The sequence below is a fragment of the Dicentrarchus labrax genome, unplaced genomic scaffold, assembly GCF_905237075.1.
Source record: "Dicentrarchus labrax unplaced genomic scaffold, dlabrax2021, whole genome shotgun sequence".
Classification (NCBI taxonomy): Eukaryota; Metazoa; Chordata; class Actinopteri; family Moronidae; genus Dicentrarchus; species Dicentrarchus labrax.
In genome coordinates, this window is record NW_026136701.1 from 5,480,285 (window position 1) to 5,502,467 (window position 22,183).

Genomic DNA, 22,183 nt, shown 5'->3' on the forward strand with positions numbered 1-22,183 from the left:
TTCTTCTATACTGACGGTGAATGAAGTTCTGATTCTGTATGAATTCTCTTTTTACTTTATCTGGGAGGATCTGTGTGCATTAAACATTTCACATGACAGTACATTAATTCTTGAACTTTATCAGATCACTGGATCAGAGAGCATAGGAGAGTGCCCGGCGGCCTAATTTGCCTATAGAACAAAACAAGAGAGAGGCTCTGGTTGTGACTGTGCAGACAGGGCAGGCAGCCAAATATAGGTCAGCTCAACAGACCGCATCCAAGCCCTCATCACACAACTGACCAGTACAAAGCAGCTTTTCCCAATAACAGCCATCAGAAGTAGGTTATAGAGGCCCATAGCCCAGCTAGAGACAAGACTTTGAATATGGATTAGGCCTAAAGGCTTTATTTCACTGAAGTATAATCTTGGATTTTTAGGTCTATATTTCAGCGGCGTAATGCAGGGGTATTTAGCCCCGCATTTGAAAGCGGTAATCTCTGATATTGCTGCAACGTTGTAAATGCAGCTCGCCATGCTATGATTGACATGGCTGACATGGGGAATATTGCGCTTAATCTTTTGACCCTTTAAGCTCATCAGTCAGGTCTGAGACAGGCGTGTTTTGGTGAAGACGCAGTTCATCACAGATCAGCAGCAAATCAGCTAAATGTCCACGTAGAAATGTTATTTTCCTGTGGTACAGATGCATATGTTGTGTACTTGCATGCATGCCTGTATACGTGTGTCCACGGAGCACTAGAGCATGTTTGTGTGCGCGCTCCTTCTGGGATGCCAGTGTTTGTTATGTGTTTGACGGGCAGTCCCCTGTCGCCTCATTAAAACTTGCTGCAGTGTTTTGTTTTGGCTTCACCAGTCATCTGTCCCTTTGTCTAGACCCTGTGCCCACGACTCCACTTTCAAATTAGCAAGACTTTAACACTTACATTAACAATGTAATTAGTGCTGTCTGTGTCTCATTGTGTATTTATTAAAGCCTGGAGTCCACATCGGAGATATGTCTTTCATTTTCGGTGTTACCCTTAAGAGCTGTGTGATGAGCGCATGATTTTCTTTCAACCTTGTTTTCTGAAACAGCACAGCGAATTAGACAGACTAAATTAAACATGGGTATTGGGGATTGAAGTTTGCATGTAAATTCTCTGATCTGTGTTCTGCATTGAACACTGTCAGTGCAAAGAACTCTACCAAGCATATGGTAGCTTTTAAAATGATGGTTAAATTGAGAAGATTTTTATGTTGACTAACTGAGGCCAGGTACGGTTCATATATATATATATATATATATATATATATATATATATACATATAATCATACTAATGAGAATAGTTTTATCAAATAGCAGCTCTGTATACAAAATATGTATATACTACTTTGTTTTCCAACTACATTTTGCAAGAAAGTATCTGCTGCCTGAAGTTTAAAAGCAATGTTTGTATCGATCCAGGAAGTGTGACATCAATAAAGCTGCACTATTTTTACATTACTCAGTAGTGACGAACCCCATAGACAATAAATCTTTTTCACAGCAGCCATTTTGACATGACATAGTAGGATAAAAAGAGATGTTACCAATGTTACTGATTAAGGTTATGTTCCATTTAATGTAGCAGAGCCTTTCCAGCACAAACATGCACAATAGCAGCACCCTGAGTGTCTGATCTGAATGGAACGAAATTTTAATTAACCAGACTGTGCACTTCCCCTCAGATCTGTCTAAACGTGTTTTAGCATCTTTCCGCTCATTGTAAATGTACTGTTCCCAGCATCAAACAGCAGACATACAAAGTTAGTGACTGTGGTGAACATAGTGGAGCATTTAGCAGATAGACAGAATCAGATCTTTTTCTCAGGAGTTGTTGGAGACCAGGACATAGCTAAAAAGAGTGAACTGGCCAAAAATACGGCCAGAGGCAGTTATCAAGGTACAGTAGCAAGAATGTGTTCTTTTCTGAAGAGCTGGTGCCTGTCAACACTGGATAATACGTACAGTCAGACAGTGGTGTCAAATGCCACCGGGAGGTGGGCTTGCATAGAAAACAAAGTGTGCAGGGGTTTTGACGTGTCACACACCTGCACCTGCACACTGCTGTTGCCCTTTATACTGCAGAGATCTTAGGGAATAGGTCAGGGTGGAAAATGACAGATAAAGGGTTTGAATCCTGTGTCCCACTTGTTGTTAGGTCTAGGTTACTACAACACCAGGTTAAGACAGAAGAAAGATTATGGTTTTTGTTAAATCATAAACCAAGTGCTTTAAGTTGTCTAAATATAATCCAAAAACAGGGTTAAGCATGCCTTAGCAGGAGCAGATATTGGCCTTTTTCAAAGAATATTTTAACATAACACAGTAGGAAAAACACAGGCGTAAAGGGTAAAATGAATGATGGCTGAATTCTATTTAGATGCTTCAGGCTCAGGACCTGGGTATTCACAGGGTTTACTGGGACACATTAGTAACACCTGTTTTTTCCTGCAATGCAGGGCCGCCAAGGGAAAAAGATTTCTGGGGCTCAGCCTCTAAAGGGGGCCCACAGAGGCCAGCAATAATCATGGTAAATAGGAGAGAGAGAGAGAGCATGCACAGGAGTCCTGTCCAATAAAGGCAACAACAATATATATATATATATATATATTATTATATATATATATATATATATATATATATATATATATATATATATTCATATATATATTCATATATAAAAAGGAAAATGCTGTTCAAGAAAGCTTATTGTAGGGAAACCTAATTAAACACGTTGGAAGTTTTGCTGTTGCATATACACTCAATTCTATATTATTTCGGTAAAACATCATCTGGGTGACAGCTGAAGATAGAAAGGAGAGGAGGGAGAGAGAAAGAGGGATGACATGCCACAAAGAGCAGGTCAAACCATGACAGTAAGACTGTAACCTCTAAATAGGTTAAATACAGTTTCTGTAACAGTAAAACATTGTCATATCTCATGGCAAAAGCTTTATTTATATGGTGTATGTTTTTTTATATTATAGACGGTAAATTGCACAGAAAACCAAACATAGCAATTTTTTCATATAGTATGGTGTTTCTTAAAACAGTTTTGCCGTAAAAGTCAGTTTTTTTTGCAGTGTAGGCCACTGCAGTAAGGACTCACACACACAATACCAGGTGAGGTGGCACCCCGATAAATGTCATTTTTAGGAGTTGCAAGCAGACTAGCTGTATCATCGCAAACTATACGGCTGGATGAGTTACTCAACATCTTAGGGCCCTGCACATCACCACAGGGGTTTTCAGCTATTGCTGATTAGACCTCTGCTCAGGCTGAAGGTGGGTGGTATATATGCTGGGAATTACACAGTTACAAGTCCCTGGACTCCATGTACCGTTAAGAATGATAAAGGTGAAATTTGTCCACCATTGCAGATGCAAACAGGAGAGTAAGGGAGATGTCAATCAAATAGAGTCTGTACAGCCCAACACAGTCCTGAGTCTAATCAGCCAAAAGAAGTGAAATACCATATGTACGGCCTTTGAATTGAACGACTTGTCACTACAGAACTGTCAATGGCAGATGGCCCTACAAGCATCATTGAGGGTTAATCACCCATCGACCCAATCTATCTATGGCGTCCAGATGCTAATGCACATTTATATTCAGCTCACAGGCTCATACACACAAACACATACCTACTGTACTGATGTGATACAGCGTGCATCCCTCTGAGTGTCACTTAAGGATAGCAGCTCTGATTACAGACCATTAAGAGGGGACCGGACACAATAGAAATCTAATATTTAATAAAAATGTATCATCAAAAGCATTAAAACACAAAGCCAGTAACATATACTTGCCAAACCAATTCAGAGAGCTGCTGCTGCATTGTTACTTTACTGCCTGGATGCCTGGCTCACTGAATATGGATCACAACTCAACTGAGTCTGAACGATTGTGTTTTCATTTCAAACGACTATATCTATTTTGGGGCATAAATGCTAATGATGCTCATTGATGTTAGTTGGTGTGTGATAGAAAGTACTGCTGATTATATAATCAAAATAGCTACAGTGTAAAGTTCCAAGGACAGCTAATAACTTAAATAACAGCTCACTGGGTGTTTCACTTTGATTTCTTCTTTTTAGACTTTTTCCCAGCACAGGAAGGCTTCACGTACACGTGGCTAATTACCCAGAAGAACATTAGATAACCGATATAATCAAAATATTGTGAAAGAATCTGAAGAACAATGCAACTAACAAAAGAAGCTGTAAAAAGCAGTCTGACTGCAGGTGTTATGGTAGAACTCAGATGCTCAGGGATGACAGAAGCTTGATGACAAGGTTAAACAAACCTTCAGGCTCTTACAAGATAAACACTACAGCTAATGTGGCAACAACGTTATTAGCACATAACAACAGAGAACGGAGCTATATTTAATCTAAACCTTCAGTGCTAAACACAGAAATGCATACAGCTTAATCTAGTATCACACAAGTATCACAGAAGGGAACAGGTGCAGTTGAAATCACCTGTGGGAGGTAGGTAACCAGCATCTCTGAGAAAGTCACAGCATGCAGCCCCGACATAGACTAGCCTGGTTCCAGACTGCTCAATCACCACCTCCCACGCCTCCAGTTTGTTCAGAGATTCAGATGTCCGGAGTTGTGCCCATTGATGACCCAATCAGAGCTTGTTGGCAGAATCCCAAATGAGGACAAGGACACAAATGGTGACAAGCATGGAAAAGATTAACAGTGGTACAGGCTGTTGTGAGATGACAGAATAAAAACTCTACCCCCAGAATTCCACTGAGCACAGCTTTAGCTTAACATCACGTTCAGAAGCAGAACGTCTTCAGAGCATGTTGTCTGTCATACATTGTTTACTTGTGTATTTTGTCCTTACAAAGGATACCAAACGTTTTTCTGCTTAAAATCTCCTCTAATCCGCCTCTGACTGATTGACCCTTGGCCTGGTGCCACAATGTTGATGTAGTAGTCTGTAGTCTGCATGTAGTATTTTATTTTGAAAGTTGACTGATTGTCTATCCCGTATCTGCTCTGTGCTGCGTCAAAAATAGAACAGCAGAGCTTCTGGGATGCACCGCAGTGCTTCTGGTGGAAATGGGTGTGATCAGCTCCAGTGACCACGGCTTTACGTGTCTTGGCTGTGTCCAGTGGAATTTGGGGGTTAATGAGAACATATTTCTATTTAACCCATCCTAGCAAATGCTACCGCAGTCTGATGATCAGGCTACACATAGACCAGATATCAAAGAGCACTGCAATATAGTATAGGATCAACACCTTTTGTCAGTGTTGTTATGATACCAAACATTATGACTGGTATCACCACCACCCCAGAAATCCAAGCAAGAGTAACAAAACCAACATTTCAAACAAGGCTGTAGCCATAACATTGGGGCCAACCCATTGACAGTATATAATGGAAAGAGCATCCAGGTCTGTGAAGTGAAGCTAACACGGAAGTGTCTTAAACCTGCATTTAATGTAATGGGCAGCAGGGGGGCAGCTCCATTATGGAGAAATGACCAGACTTCTCATTTGATTTATTAGATAACTAACAAGTTTATGGTCTCAGTCTGTAGTTTCAGTCTTCTTCCATACAGCATGATGTTTATTAAGTAAATTATGGTCCCATTTAGAGTAAAATCGACGATAAAGCAGTGTATGCTTTAGGGTGTGGCTACCTTGTGATGGACCAGTCATTCTTAGTGAGTCCGTCCAGCTCAAAGCACCAAACTCAGATCAAACTGTCAAACTGCTGATCAAATATGAATCAAGATTCTGTTACTGAGTTGCCTATTTCTCACTCTTTTAGTGTACTGTTCATCTGTAATATGAGATTGTGTGTGCCGCCATTGTTTCCTGCTACAGACAAGTCGAAACTGCACAGCCAATGAGCTCAACTCAACTCGCAGTACGTAACCTTCGCTGGCTCTGACATGGTGACAGGCATAATGCCAGACTCAAGGCTTCAAAATGGTACTCCACAAACCAATGGGTGACGCCATGATAGGTTCACACTTGTGTGTCTGTGTAACTCTTTACAAAAACAATCACAATCAATCAGTGACATAGCCTTGGCAACACTCATATTACATTCCAGTTTTCCAAATTTTAATATAATTAAAAATAATGAAATAGAGAGACAGTACAGATTGTAGCTACCCCCAGCAGTCGAGCAAAGGCTTCTGCTGTGGTACGGCAACACCACTTAGAGAAACCATGTGTATAACTACAGAACACCGCAATACTAGAACTGGTAGTAATAAATAATATGGCAATTAAGTTTAAGTTATGATTATGATAACATTTGCTAATGATTATTCCAGACACGCATGGTTGCCTGTGTAGCAATTTCTATGTTTATATCAATATATTTAGGGGGGCATTTTGAGTATAACAGAATCTTGGGGGAATGTGTCCCTGAAGCTTTTGTGTAGAGTCTACATTGAGTGTTAACAGAGCTCACTTATGTCCCCCAGAGGACAAACCCTTTCTGTTAGCATACTCCAAGCTCTACTCTTGTGCCACCCTCGGGCAAAAATGTCAACTTTGTGCACAAGACACTGAGTCTCATAATCTAACAGGCAGATCGCCATGGAATTTGCTGAGCAGGTTATGTCAATTTGCAGAGGACGTCCCCTGCTGCCACACTCAGGACAAACTTTACTGTTTAAGACCGATTACTGATAAGGCCCTACCAACCCTATTTGTAGCGCTTGGTTCAGTCTAAAACTGTGGGGCAAGTGGGGCATCTGCCCATCTTTTCATCTCATGCTTGCTCAAAGATCCAGTCAGTGTATATATAGTAAGTCTTTTTGTAACAAACCCCTTTTAAGGGTTTTTCAGACATGGCTTTAGATCCCTTTAACACAAGATAGTGTAGAACACACAGTAGAATAAAATAGGCCTTTAAATCCCAGGCAAAACTAGATTTACTGTGCTACCTAAAATAAAGCCATAAGAGCTGTCTGTTTAATACTCCCACTCACATATGATTTGGCTGGACTGTTCAACTTGCAGGGAAACTGTACCTTGTTACACAGTTTTATGACTTCACAGTTCTGTAGTTGAAGGCTCCAGTTTATTTGTCCTAAATTTAAACTTCACACAGACTTAAATAACTATCCAACAGTGCATTTCAATTAGCAGTGTTTCTCTGTGATCCAAGTCTGCTGTTTTAACTCCTGGTGCCAGTGAAGGTGCTACGGTGCACACCTCTCCAGAGGCTGGCAAATGCCTGCTCTCTCCTTCTCTACCTGTCCTCACACACACACACACACACACACACACACACACACACACACACACACACACACACACACACAATACTCAAGGATGTGTGCATAGGGTAAAAAAAAAACCTTATAACAATGTCATGATAGCTTATATATGGACATAGCAACCTGATGGTACATTTGGCACCCATACTTACATTTCCAACTCTTTTACTTCGTAATGTGACACATATATTTCAGTGAGAAACAGCAGCTTGTAGCAGCAATAATGCTGAGACTACACAAAGTTAGCTCTCGCAAGCACTTCTCAAACCATCAATGGTCTAAAGAACAAAATGAAGACCAAAGAATTGATCTGACAAACATTTGCACAATTTGCTTAACAGGAATAAACACACTGTAACAGTGTTGACTTTACACCTAACTTAGGAGTGAAGGTAGACACAGCTGATGCAACCCAGACCACAGCTCTTCATAACGGCAAATTTTGCATTACGGGATGAAAGGGAGGTTTCCTTTTTGGTATGTTGAACATTTTACAGCCATTACTTACTGCTATTCATGCAGCTTCTGGCACAAAATGTCTCTCCCATATGTTTCTCCCATGAGTTCTGAGTTATTCCAGTTTGTTTTCTACTCCCCACGCATCTCATGTCACTCGGAAACTTGTCTATTCTATTAATTTTACCTTCAAAACTTATGTAACATGTTGTTTTAATTAACTTCTGACGATCTTCATTTATTTATGCTGATTGTTTTGACCACACTGTATGATGATGATTAAACTGTTTTGCTGCCTTCTATTGCTGATAGTATTACACAATGATTCAACATACATACATATAGCCTACAAGCGTGCACACAGGACATGTATACATATAGAAAAATAGGAACAAGATGTGACACAAAGACCCCTCACCACACATACTGGTCACACTGTAACCTCTCTCATTATAACTTTTTTCCACTGAGAAATGTCACTATGCTTAAATATCCGTTTACACACACACACACACACACACACACACACACACACAACATATGTTGCTCTGTGTCACTGCAGCCAACGAAGCTTCACCTCAGCAAATTGAGTCAGTCTGTTGGGGACTGACTCAAATGAAATCAGAAAACATCTTGTCACAACATAGTGCTAGCTTTAATCAGTGATCTGTGTGTACGAGTGTAAAACATTTTAATAGTGCCCATGTTTGGGCAAGAGTTATTATGTTTCCTTCACGTCTCCTTGGTGATCATTATAGTATGTACACTGATCAGCCCTAACATTATGATAACCTGGGCACCCTCCAGTGTAAACTACCTTCTCAGCACCAAACAGACACAGTTAGCAACTAGCAGGAGAACACAGTGGAGCATTTAGCAGATAAAGAGCCAGATATTTTCCTCAGGAGCTGGTGGAGAGCAAAATAGAGCGTGTGAATATTATACTGGTGAACACAAACACGACTCCAAAAATGCTAATTTGGTTCTGTGTCTGCTCAATGTGTCACAAAGTCACTGTTTGCTATATCAACTTGAAAAAACAATATGTCAACATCATCACCAAAATGACTGCAAATGATCTACTGAACACTAACGGCTAAACTTACTTTCACTATTTAAAGGTCCAGTGTGTAAAATTAAGAAGGCTCTATTGGCAGAAAATAAATATAATATTCACAGGTATGTTTTCATTAGCGTATAATCACCTGAAAATAAGTATCATTGTGTTTTTGTTACATGAGCATGAGCTGTTTTTATCTACAAAGGGAGCAGGTCCTCTTCACCATGTTGAACCGCCATGTTTCTACAGTTGGCCAAACACTGGCCCTACACACTAGTCCTTCAAAAAGCAAAATACTACTCATCAAGTACAAGATGGGAGCAGGCAGGGGTGGAGGGGTTAGTTGTGTAATTGCTGTGTGTTAGCTATGGTTCCCTACTACGCATTTTACATATGTACGCTACTCTGGTAATCTTGCATAATGAGATACATCTTTTGTGTAGATTGCTCGGTGGATCGTATACATTTCATAGCAATACACACCCTTGAATTCACGCTAACATCACATATCTTCTATCACACAATCCTACAGTTCCACCTCAGACACAGTTTAGGAGCAGGTCGAGATGTATCTGTATGTCTGAATGCTGATAAAGGCTGATGATGTAGTGTAAAACTTTGCATTATAAGCGTGTGGACGCCCTGAGTTTCTGTATTTGTCGTCTTGTTTTTACTTTCTCTGTTTCTTGTGAAGAGAGATGTTTTCATAAGCCCCTTGAAATGATTTTGTTCCCCACCGGAACAATTTTATTTGTTTCCTCATTTTCTATACACTGAAATAAAGCAGAAATAATTCCGCAAGTCAATTCCTTGTCTTGCTTTTCCTCCACATTTCCCTCAATCTCCCATTCTATCTCTGCCGCGCACACACAGCAAGTCTCTCCTTGTGTTGTTATACTTGTGAGGACAGAACCTACTTTTGATGAGAAGGGTTTCCACACTTTGAAATCAAATGAATGAGGCTTATTAATCTTAAATTTCAGCTTAGGTCATCATTTGACAGAAAAGTCTGCACAATTAGAGGTAAAACTTGAAACTAGTCAAACATTACAATCACATAGGCCTCATCTTTTACCCATGATGCTGCCAAGTGAAGAAATCCTGAGGAAAGCATTTTCAACCTGCTGTCATATCAATGCAAATCTCCATCGCAGGTTTATCCCTAGGATGTGTGTGTTGATCCCAGGATGGAGAGAGCTGACGCATATTGATGAATCTGGGCGTAATATTTCATGAAAGTTCTCTCAAGGTCATCCTTTTAGTGTGGAAAACTTAAGAAGAACTTGAGTTATTTGTTTCAAATTTAACACCTGTGGGAAGTCTGAATGCTCAAAGAACAATCATATATCACACAACAATTTAGTCATTTAATGCCACAAGGTTGTACGACTGAGAGAACTTCCTGTTGGTCTTATTATCACTTTATCACTCTCTGAATGGCCTGTGTTCACTTGGCTGAATAGCAAATGTCATTACAGAGCTGACTGACACAAATGAAATGAGAGTGCAAGAACAGTCACAATGGTAATAGGGAATGGATACATACACTATATGGCCAAAAGTATGAGGACATTTGTGTTTTGGAATAGTGCTGTTTTTCCTTATTAGGCTGCAGCATACAGTGATATGTAAGAGTAAATAGTGTGCTTCCCACTTTGCTGCATTAGTTGGAGGAAGGAGCGTTCCTGTTTCCACATGAAAATGCCCCTGTGCACAAGGAAAAAATGTTCCCAGTGTGGTAAGGAAGAGGTTCACTGGCCTGTACAGAGCCACGACTGGAACACTGACTGCGAGCCAGGCCTCATCACCTAGCATCAGCGCTTGACCTCGCCAGCTCCTAACGTCCATTGAATGTGGCTGTGTGCAGCTTGGTCACGAGTTCTTGTCTTCACTCCACTATCTTTATGCACCATTTCGCAAAAACATCTGAGTTATTAAATTCACGCTGAAAGTAAAGCTGTCCAAGCTAACAAGTGGTCAGTTTTAAAACTCGTTAGCTTAGCTCGGGTGCTAATAAGACAATAGGTTAGCACAGTTTATTCAGAAAAAGCTTTTAACTATGATAGTGGTCTGCAAACCTCTGCTCTTTCATGGAGCAGTTGTTACTCTGACAGAGGAGGTTAAATGATTGATTTTGCCCCCTAAGCAGATCTTCTGATTGTGCTGATTCCATTATTGATGGAATTTTCGCCGTTTTAAATCCTGGTGTGTCCAGTAGGGTGGCCATTCGTCCGGCTTGTAAATGCCCTGTCCGGCTGCAGGCGCAGCCTTAAGCCGGACACTCTTTTGTCCTCCTTTTGAGAAAATAACAAAAAAGGTCCGCCTTTTGACACATTACCTTGTTAGTTTAATACTTATTGGCTAAAAATGTGTGTCAAAATAAGTAATTTCATTGGTTACATTTTCTTGTCCAGACCTATCAACACATGGCTAATTTTAATATTCAAATGAGCCATGTGTTGATTCACCACTGGATCACCATAGTTGGTACCACCAGTCAATCAGGCTCTCAGCAACAGAGAACTGGGTTGTTGGACTGAAATTCTGAAATGTATAGGCACAGCCTAGGCAAAGCCTATACATATGAAACTGCTGTATTTTTTTTAGAAATAGATAAAAACATCAAGAACAGTTTCTGTATGATGTTTACTAGACCTATGTAATCTGAATTGGAAGGGCACGTTGTCATGAGCTGTATCTTGTATATTTATTATTAGCTATGTGGTATGTGTATGCACCTTTATGTAATCTGGTGGAAAAACATCAAAATTTAAAACCGGATCATACCAAACAAATCTCTGCTTGAGTGTCCCTGTGTATGCAAAGTGTCCTCCTTTTTGATGTGAAGGAAATGGCCACCCTAGTGTCCAGGCCTTTACAGTGGACATTGAAACTGCAATAGAGCCATGATGGAGTTGTGGTGCAAGTGTAATGCAATGCAGCCGCATGCAGTGGACATGAGGATAATGCTCCTGTGGCTGAATAGGAGTCAAAATCTTGTTTCCCAGAATAGTGGTTCAAAATGAGAGTTTGTAAAAGCTTAAAGAGCAATTTCAAAATCTTCAGATTTGAATTGAAAGAATATTACCATAGTTCATTGACTGTTATGAAAGATTACACTGGTACTGGGCCCTAATCCCTTGTTTAAAAAACAAGTGATGGACAGAGGCCAACAAGCTTCACTGTGATTGGTTGAGAGCGTTGAGTTGCCATGGGTGACCCCTGCTGGCTGGTTGATGGAACAACAACAGGGAACCCCCTTTTTATAAGTTCAGCCCAGGGAGGGAGAGAGAGAGAAAGAGAAAGAGAGAGAGAGAGACCTTCAGAACACACAGGCAAGAAAACTGACCTCCACATAGTGCAGGTGAATACACACACATACACACTGAGAGGGAGGGGATACACAGTTTACCCCACTGTGATCAATAAAATCCTGAAATGACATTCACACACACACACACACACACACACACACACACACACACACACTGGTAGTGTACTGTGTGTGAAGCGTGAATCGTTTTACCTACACTGGAGACTTCTGATTAGTGCTCATAAAGATCTGTTTCTCATGACTCAAACATCATGTAGTCAGTCGTCTCCAATTTATAATGAAAGAACGCACTCCTAGTTTTCCCATATAAATTATGCCACTCTAACGAACAGGGAAATGTGGGCAATTCAGAGCTTAAGACATTACATTTTTAATGTTGTGTAATGGCACTGATTTGAACGTACTGTGGAGCTCAGTGTCGTAGCTTGAAAGAAAAGTCTTAATTAAATGAGAATAAAGACGACATTAACTTGGGCGCTGATGTTGATTTTTTTCGTACCTTTGAAAATACAGAAGGGGGAAAAAATCCCCCAGAAAAACCCAATGCTCCACCTCCTTCAGTGCAGCCTCCCAGCGGACAGCGGACGGAAGTTAAAAGAGGTGGAAAACAAACTGTTCACTCAAGGAGTATATCCTCATCTTCAATACAAAGTAGCCCTTGTTTAACGTCTCCAAACAACAAGCCGGAGCAGCTAAAAATACAATCAACATCATGAATTATACATATTTTCAACAGATCCTTTGGGTGAGCTACGTTCGCGGGCGGCTTCACCACATGGTGTAATTACAGAGGTTACAACGGCGGTGATAAACACAGTGCAAAAGCAAATTAAAACTCGCTCTGCCTCCCTCCACCCACAAAGGAATTCAGACCGCTCGATGACAGAGGCATCGTGACAAAGATGTTTGTGAACGAGACGATTCGGGAATTTAAGTTCCAGGCTGAGACGCTTCAAAGTTAACTGCGTTGGACAAAAAACGGTGGCGTTCTGTCAGAGAGAAGCCGCCCTAGCTTTCATTAGACCTCCTGAGGGCTTACATGTTCATCCTCAGTGAAGTAAATATGTGGGGCAAATTTGTATTTGCAGAGGGCATCCAGTTCTTGAGCTTCAATAATAATATACCAAAGACACAGAGACTCTAAACTCCACCAATAAGAGACTGGTATTGTGTTAGCTTTAGCCACAACATGCTACAATGCCGTAGAAACAGCAGTTATTGTGAATATAAAGATGTACCATCCGTCTCCCTCTGGTGCGTGCGCCCATGGAACTCACTTTAATTCCCTCCTGCATTTTTATTTCCCACACCTCTACCCTTTTGAAACATCAGGCTAGCTAATTAGATAGTTTCAAAGTCGATTCGTGTTGCATAGCAACAGGAGAGATGTGATGCGAACTCTGGCTTTAGCAGATCTGATAACTAAGCAGCTGAACACTGCTGCTGCTCATGACCTTGTGTTCTGATCCTCTTCACGACCTACTCCTAACATACAGTAGAGTACTGTACGTGGTAAAACGTGAGAAACGTTACTCAGAATTGAACTTATTGTTATTCAGTTCAAACCGGCCCACTGCTACTCAACAAGACTACAGCCATGCTAGCAGCTCTGTGAGGCTGTGTTGAAGCACAGCGGTGCTTTGAGCTAACGTCAGCATGCTAACATTTACAATTGCAATGTTAACATGCGGATGTTCTGTCAAGCAATGCTTACCATGCTCACTGCCAGTTTAGTATATTAGCATGTTAATACTTATAGTTAGCACTAAACACAAATTGAGGTTGATGGGAATGTCATTAGCTTTGCTGGTATTTGGCCATAGAGCCAAAGACTGGAATTTTGGGCCAGAAGCATCCTGTGGGAAACATGGATATTATATATAAATATTTCATGGCAACCCAGTCAGATGATCACCAAAGTTATTAGGATTCATCTCCTGTCCTGTCTACCTTAGGTTTATATATGAAGCACTTCTTTGTTTATTCGTTTATTTTTAGGAGTCATTAATACATTTTAATTTAGTTTTTTTTTTTTAAAGTTGCACAAAGGGAACTATTTCTAAATGTCACTGTACAACCTTGCGTTGTAAATGACATTAAAATAATCCACTCACTCAGATTTGGTGAACTCATTAGCATGTGATATACTGCTTGGTAAAATCAGGAGGTTGTGTGTTGGAGAGCTCCTCCAATGTAAGCACAGTCTACTGATGTCTCTGTTCTCACAATGATAACATTGCACTAATACATAACTTAAACAGAACATACACTGAGGGAAGAAATACATTGACCACAGATGAATTCAGCCTCCAGTGCGAAGGCTTCCCATTGCTATTCTCAGCACTCCTAGCATCACCATTACCACCCCAGAGCACTACTAGCACACACTAGGCTAGCTACTGTAGTGCCATGCATAATACATCAACCTGACTTTGAAGGGCTTTTCTCAGAAGAAATGACATCACTGAAGAAATCGCTTATGGAGGGGAGCATCAAAGAGCTGCAACTGCCCGTGGCTGAAGCTCCGGTCCGAGCGATCGAACGGCAACATCAAACAGCTGAGATGACCGTGGTTTGGACAGTATGATGCAAGTCAGGACACTGTGAGAATAAATAAAACGTCAAGCAGCAACGAGCACTCACAACTATCAGCTTTACTTCTTCAGCATTTTCTTAAACTGCAGAGGTGATACTTCATGTCTTATGAAGACAGAAGAAAGATGCATTTTCTCTGTTTCAGAGTCAATGTAAAAGTAGTAGGGCAGATTATTTCTTTATCTTGCATTACAAATGAAAGGCTTCTTCTTTTAATTCTGGTTAGCTGATGTTATGACGCTTCTTTGGCCTGACAGTGCTGGCATGTTATGCAATTCTAGATCACATCAATCTAAATCATATTACATCAGAAACGTACTGTAGTGGATGAAGCCTAATGATTCAAACATACATTCATAGTCACAGTGGCCCCTTTAACCCTCATTCATTTAGCAATAGCAGTGGTTGCCTATTTCTAGTACTTTACAGGCTACAACAAAAGGGCCAAATAATGCTTTCCAGCCTCTTTTGATTCTGCCTCAGAGGTCAAAGCTTCATCTAAACATTACATAACATGACTAAAATGATTCTTTAAGCTGTGTGCCCACTTTGACTTGGCTCCTTTTGGCTTCTTTTCAGCATTATCTCCAGCAGAACAGGACATGCTGTTTGTGTTCCCAGCAGCGCTGATACATTTTTAGCAGTTTGTGCAAAGCAGAGCCGAGGTGCAGATGGGTTCGAATCGTCACAAAGCGACAGCAACAAAGCCACGACCAGCGCTTACCCCCCGAGCATCTGTTTAGCTCTGTGAGTTAAAAAAGAAAACTGATGGCCAGAAACGTATTAAGCGTCTCACTATGGAAGGCACTGGGACTGGCCTGTCCGATGCCATTGCTGTGACATATGTGCATTCGAAAAAACTGGGTGCAACTCCTCTTTAGCGAATGAAAAAATGATGCCAACTCTGCCCTGGAGTGTATGCGGTGTGGCCGCTTTCTCTTTCTCTCTTGCAGTGCTATAAATAGTGGAGAGTGCTGCTGTCTCTCATATTTCATGTGTCACTGGTTCCCACAGTCACTGGTGAAGAATGTTCACTGCATACATACATAAAGCCTCTTCTAGCCTCCTCCTGCACTTGTTTCCACTTCCTCACTCTATTTTCTGCTGTCTAATAATCTCCCCTCTCCTCTCCTGTCCTCTCAATGCTTTAAGCTAAGAGGCCAGGCCTAAGCCTCGTGTTTCAAGTGGCAGGGGACTAGATCCCCATATGTAGGGCAATTTTTGTAGTAAAGAAAGAGCAAGGCATGTTCAGCCACATCAAGTTTTCACTTAATTTAACAATAACAGTGACCTTATATAGTTCTCTTCAATTTGAATATAAAAATGCCAAATGCTAATTCAGTGTATTACAACGCTGCATAAAAACCCAACGACTGACGCTACAACCAGGGCTGTAGAGTAAAACGCACCCTCCGTGCTAGAGCTAGCAGGCAAAAATACAAGCTGAGGCTGCTTTCATGAGACAGACGAATGAATCTGTCTTCAGTGGTTTGGATATATGACATTGTTTGAAACATGCAGCATTAAATTATAGTCTGTCAACAACTACCTGAGGTCTTAAGTGAAGCCAAAGTTTTTGTTTTTACATTAGTATTATCTGTCCATTTTGCTGCTTTAAAGCCACATCAAATATGATCAAATCATCTAAACTATCGTGATAGTTTAAGTTAGTGTAACCGTAAACGCCGTAGGTTATGTATTCCCACGAGACACGACATGATGTTGTTAAACCACAGTTGCTGTAATTAACACTGCTTTAATTAAGTCATTCTGCATGCACTGTCAGATTTATGAAATAGAAGCTTTTTGAAGGAGGTGATGAGGAGAGATGAGACAAAGTCAAGGGAGAAACACTGAATGCAACAGTGGAGGCAGAGAAACATGAGTAAAGTAAAGGGGGTGGAACCTTTAAAAAAAACATATGGAAGCAACAGAGAAACTGATTCAGAAGCAGCCCAGGAGTCGGGGGATGGAGAGTATTTCTAAGAAGGCAGAAAAGCTTTTGAGGTCTAACTTATAGCTGTGCCCAGTGAATTCCTGCTCTGGTAAATGTTTCTGCTAAACAAAAAGTTAATGATATTAAATTGTTTCCTTGTTGCTTACATGAGTAACAAAACAAAATATAAAATGCTCATTTTCAGCCATGCTAGTGGCGAGGCTCAATATGGATTGCAGTGTCAGCCGGTCATTGGTTCATCATTTTGGTGCACACTGAAATATCTGTATCCAACTGTTGGATGGATTGCCCTGAAATTTTGTGGAGACATTTGCGGTGCCGAGATGATGAATCCTACTGACTTTGGTAATGCCAACTTTTCCTCCAGCACCACCACGATGATAAGTTAAATGTCTGACCAACTATTGGATGGATTGCCATCAAATTTAGTAAACGCATTTGTGTAACTCAGCAAATACAGCATTGAGGTACTGTTAGTGTAGAGACTGATGTAGGTCTATCATCCTCATCATAACTTTTTTTTACCACTAGACCTGCCTTCAACCAGAGTCATATGCAGCCATACTGTCCACTACTTATATCCCCATAAATGCAACATGACTCCTTGTGTAAATAATGAGTCGTATGGCAATCAAATGTGATGAATATGTAAGAGTCACAAAGAGTAAAGCAGGAATCATTTATATCCAGGCCTATATTATAAAGGTCTAGCGCTGCAGATACACATACATCCAGCTTATCATTGCCTGATCAATGTCTTCAATTAATTAAGCTGAAAAGCGAGTTAACTGATGACACAGTGCTATTTCACTGCAACAAATCAATGAGATTCATTAATTTAGCCTGAAGGCTATAAGTAAGGACACACTGTTATTTTACTACAGCAGCTGAGAGGAGTGCAAATAAGGAATTCCCAGCCCTAACTCGCATACTTGAGCACATGGAGTGCAGTATGTTAGCCAGCTGAGCGAAAATCTCTGAGGGATTTGACCCTTAGCCAATAAACTGCAAAGTCTCTTCATCTCTCAGTCAGACACAATGCTTAGTCATCAGCGAGACGCTCAGCTCAACCTGACAAATCCTTATTAGTCAAAGTTAAAAGGTCTGAGAGAAAATATTTCCTTTGAGCTATGTTCAGGAGCTCATTCTATGGGTGTGTGTGTGTGTGTGTGTGTGTGTGTGTGTGTGTGTGTGTGTGTGTGTGTGTTTCAATCAGCAGCTGCCAAATGCTGGAACTGATTTTGCCTGACTAGGTCTGATTATTAACACCTGAAAAAGTCCCACATAGCTGACAGAGAGTGTCCAATAGCTGATTCACACCAGTTATAAAAAGCATACACATCTTTGATATCATTTCATTTCCATCTCGTTCAATTTCCCAAGTGTAAATGTCTTGTTTTTCTTTCTGACATCAAAGCTGATTAAAATACCTCAATCTTTTTTTTTTTCTATGTCCCAGCTGACCTGACGAAAGCAACAACTTCAATCTGTATTATAATGAGTCTCCAAATGCGCAGGGACCCAGGGTTAAATATAATCATGATGTAACTGTAAAAGTAAAGACGACAAAACACCAGTGAGGATTTTAGAAAAAGCATTTTAATGCTCTTTCACTTACTGGTGGCTTTCTATTGATTGTATACGCGCGTGTGTGTGTAGCTCCAGCCTGGCTGATCACTGACAGCTATCCTTTCAACTAATCCCAAATCCAGAGGAGGGTACAAACAGCATGGGCGTGGCCTTGTGATCCGGGGGTAATTTCTGAGGCGACGGCTGGAAACCACATCCTCATTATTTTATTTCTGAGTCTAAATATCTCATTACAAGACCTTTCCGGCTAATTAGTTCTGTTAATGTTTTCGCGTATGACTAATTTCAAGAGTAGGAAAAAAAAACATAATCCACAAGTACTTTTTTCTTTATCCTGGATAAAATGTTTTTTTTATTGTGAGCAGGGAAAGGTATTTGACAGGTCACTAATTGCTGGGGCTGTTTGATAGATCAACAAATCTAATGACTCATCTTCTTCTAAGCATAAAAGGTCCTAATGTTTGCTAACTCGTGATCTCATCCTGGCTATTGTGGAGACAAAATGTGAATGAAGGACGACTCTGGTGTTAAGGTTAATGGACACGCATGCAAAGACATAATACATTTCATAAAGCAGAATGACCCTGGCAGTATAGTGGTGCTTTAAGCTAAATGCTAAAATCCTCTAAAAGCCCTCCTCGCAATGCTAACATGCTGATTTTTAGCAGATAAAATGTTTGCCATGTTCTGAGTTTACCTGGTTAGCACAATCATGTTTGTAATTACAATAAACACAAAGTACAGCTGAGGCGGATGTGACTGGTATTAGTTTAGCCGGTATTTACCAGTACTGGACAGAGTTTGACCTGATCATGGCACGATATGAAAAGTTAAGAGACCACCAAAGTTATTACAATCCATCCTGTGGGGAATATGAATGTCTGTAGCAAATTTCACGACAATCCACCCAATAAAGATATTTCACCCAATACAACAAATGCCAGCAGCATGGTGGCACCAAGTCATAATGTGAAAACCAGGAGTGTCTGTACATTTTGTTCCAATCCATGTGGGAGACGCTGAGATGTTTCACTGGATAAGTAATGTTGAACTTCTGGTGTTGCTAGAGGAAAACTCACAAAAGTCCTTATGATTCATTCAGTGGAAAGCAGCAAAAGCCTGCTCAAAAAGTTGCTAGATTATTTCTTATTCCTTTCTGGCGATTGCTTGTACCCATCCACACACATATGCAAAGACATGTTTTCCTCTAGAAATGTATCTGATTGATTGACTTAATTTGATTTTTGTGTCATGTACACAAAGTGCCCAACCCTCATAGGATTACAAGACACCAAAAACATACAGTTGCAGTGATCAAACATTTGATTCCATTACAAAATTACAAATTATACATTATTAAGTGATTCGGTCTTAAACAAAATATTCTGCCTTCTCCCCAAGCGTGGCATAAAATGTTCGCTACAAAAAAGGTTTATTGAAGCAAGTTTTTCATAATCATCAAGCCAAAAGAAATCATCATAAATAGAGGACATTTTATTAAAAGGACATCCATTATGTCATTATAGACAGGACAGCAAAACAAAAAGTGAACCTCATTCTCAGGTTCACCTAGGTCACACACACACACCATTGTATCAAAATGGAGCACGGTGACATTTCCTTGGCAAAAATGACAAACTAATGCCTGGACATGAAAACTCTCCTACTGCTAGGTTAGAGCTAGGCTGAAGCTAAACCAACCTCACTTCTCCAAAGTACAATGACAATGAATGGCCATAGTAGAACAGTCAACTAGGAGTGCCGCGTGGCTGCCTGAAATCTTTAGTTTGCTCCCGTCTGAATGGGACACCAAAGTGCTGAGCAAACCTTTAAGATAAAGAGGAGATTAGTTGCTGTCAGGGCGCTGGCTGGATGTGAGTACAGTGAATGAAGAGGCATTAAAGCCAGACAAAGCAGTGCCACACTGGCCTGACGCCACTTCCTCCACTACACGCGTACACACACACACAAACCCACTCATACAAAACCTGCAAGCCAGCAAATGCTTGCACAGGGTTAGCAATTAATGAGGGCTTGGGGCACCCAAATGCCCTTTAAAGTTTAAAAAATGCTTATGAAATAAAAACTGTCAGAGAAAGAGAAAAGATATCATCCCCTCCCATTTTTGATGGTGCATTTTTTCTGCTTTTCACCCTCTTCATATCTAATTGTTTGAGCGGTCATTTTATCACAATTTCCAGTTTTTACAGTGCGTTAAGGATTTAAAAAAAATATGTTTTTTGGTGAAGGACACAGCCGGAAGCGAAAGAGTAGACTGAGAACATGCAGACTGCAACAGACCCCACACAAACCACTACATCAGCAAATTATTACCAACTACCAGGGTAAAAAACTAAACCATGGCACTAAGGAGCCTGGGGACAAAGACAAGAAAATAACACTTTCACAAATTTCCACCACTGGACAAAATAAAAAGATATATTATCAAAAAAGACTGAAGCTTAAAAAAAAAAGTCCTCTGCAAAACCATTAATTTCACAGCCAGATGAAAATGATGTGAAAAGCCCATATGAATTCATCCTCTGCCATATCCAAAGAAAACAGGCAGTCAAATAAAGCAGAGTGAGAATTGTTCTCATCAAGGTGATAAGTGATGAACGGGTGTTTGACCACCACAATCTGTCATTTTTTTTTTACTTCACAGCTCCAAAAGCTCTGCAGGACATAATGGCCCTCTCTGTGCAGCATTAGGGAGAAGAAGCTCATTTGTAATTATGTAAGGCCCACTTACACATAAGAGTTCATAAACGCTAAAGGCATGTGAGAACAAAGAACGGCAGTTAGGCTGCAGCCAGTAGCCTACCTCCAACGCCCACACCACACACGCACACTGCACACACATGCAAAAAGACAAAGACTTCCAAAGTCACACTTACATTCGAGTATACAAAATAAAAGAACAAGCTACTTTTTTTAGTGGAATAGACTGAGTGAGCAGGTAAATAGGTCTAAAAGCTCGGGTTGCCTCTCATGCGTTTGTCCTGTTCACGCCGCTGAAATCATAAAGGGTAAATAAAGGGCGGAAAATGAGACAATGTGATTGGGAGGAATAGAAGGTAGTTTTAAAAGGTTTTGTTCATTTTAGAGCTTTGAGACCTTGCCTTGATGCCAATTTAAAATCTTAATCGAAGACTGTCAATAATCTAAAAACATCTAAATAAAGCAAAGTCATGGCTGAGGTATTAAATATCAAAATCATGCATTATAATTACAAATTATTTAATTATATACTGTGCCATAAAAAACTGCACACATAAACACCGTCAAATTGGCAGTAGTGTATCAGGTATTGGTGTGGTAGTTATTACAGTATTAGGCAGTAATACAGCAGCAGCGGTAGCGTGTTACAGTACTGTGATCACTTTTTTAGTGCAAGACACGATTAGTTACAGTACTCCTTGCAGTGTGTCAGACTTGTATGGAAGAGTTTAAGTGCCAGTTCTAGTGCGACCCCTTTGTACAGCATGGCTGCGACTGACAGCAGTCAACAATGAATAAACTTATTAGGAATAAATGCCCATAATGGTGGCAAGACGTGGTACGCGCTGTAAAAAGTTTGAGAAACACCAGTGTAAGGGATTACAATTTGATATTCAGTAACTACATTAGTTACTGATCCTACACGGAAGGTTGCATCAAGTGTGGTTTGTTGTCATGAGGGTCACAATGCTGTTGATAGCAAGCTCCCAGGAAGAGCACCAGGCTTTGAAGACAATTTGACTTAGTGGCCAAACTGTGTAATTACAGCAGTGACGTCCGTCATGTTATGCACTCTGGCACAGAATTACTTTTTCCCATAAGGTTACATTGTGAAAGAAGCAGCTGTAAAATGGATGCATTTTTTGGAGCATCACATCTGAATCAGAATTTGATCCATTC

The 22,183-nt window shown here is 40.4% G+C and overlaps 1 protein-coding gene across 3 annotated transcripts in view; it reads right to left on the reverse strand.

Moving 5' to 3' along the window:
- Positions 1-22,183, reverse strand: part of ctnnd2b (catenin (cadherin-associated protein), delta 2b) — a 164,932-nt gene that overhangs the window by 136,103 nt on the left and 6,646 nt on the right. Inside the window, exon 1 of one of the 3 annotated variants that reach the window (XM_051396491.1) lies at positions 4,512-4,529. The exons of the other annotated variants lie outside the window; for them this stretch is intronic. The gene's annotated coding sequence lies outside the window, so the exon portion shown is untranslated. Of the gene's footprint in view, positions 1-4,511; positions 4,530-22,183 lie in introns of those variants that run through there. 3 annotated transcript variants of the gene reach the window in all.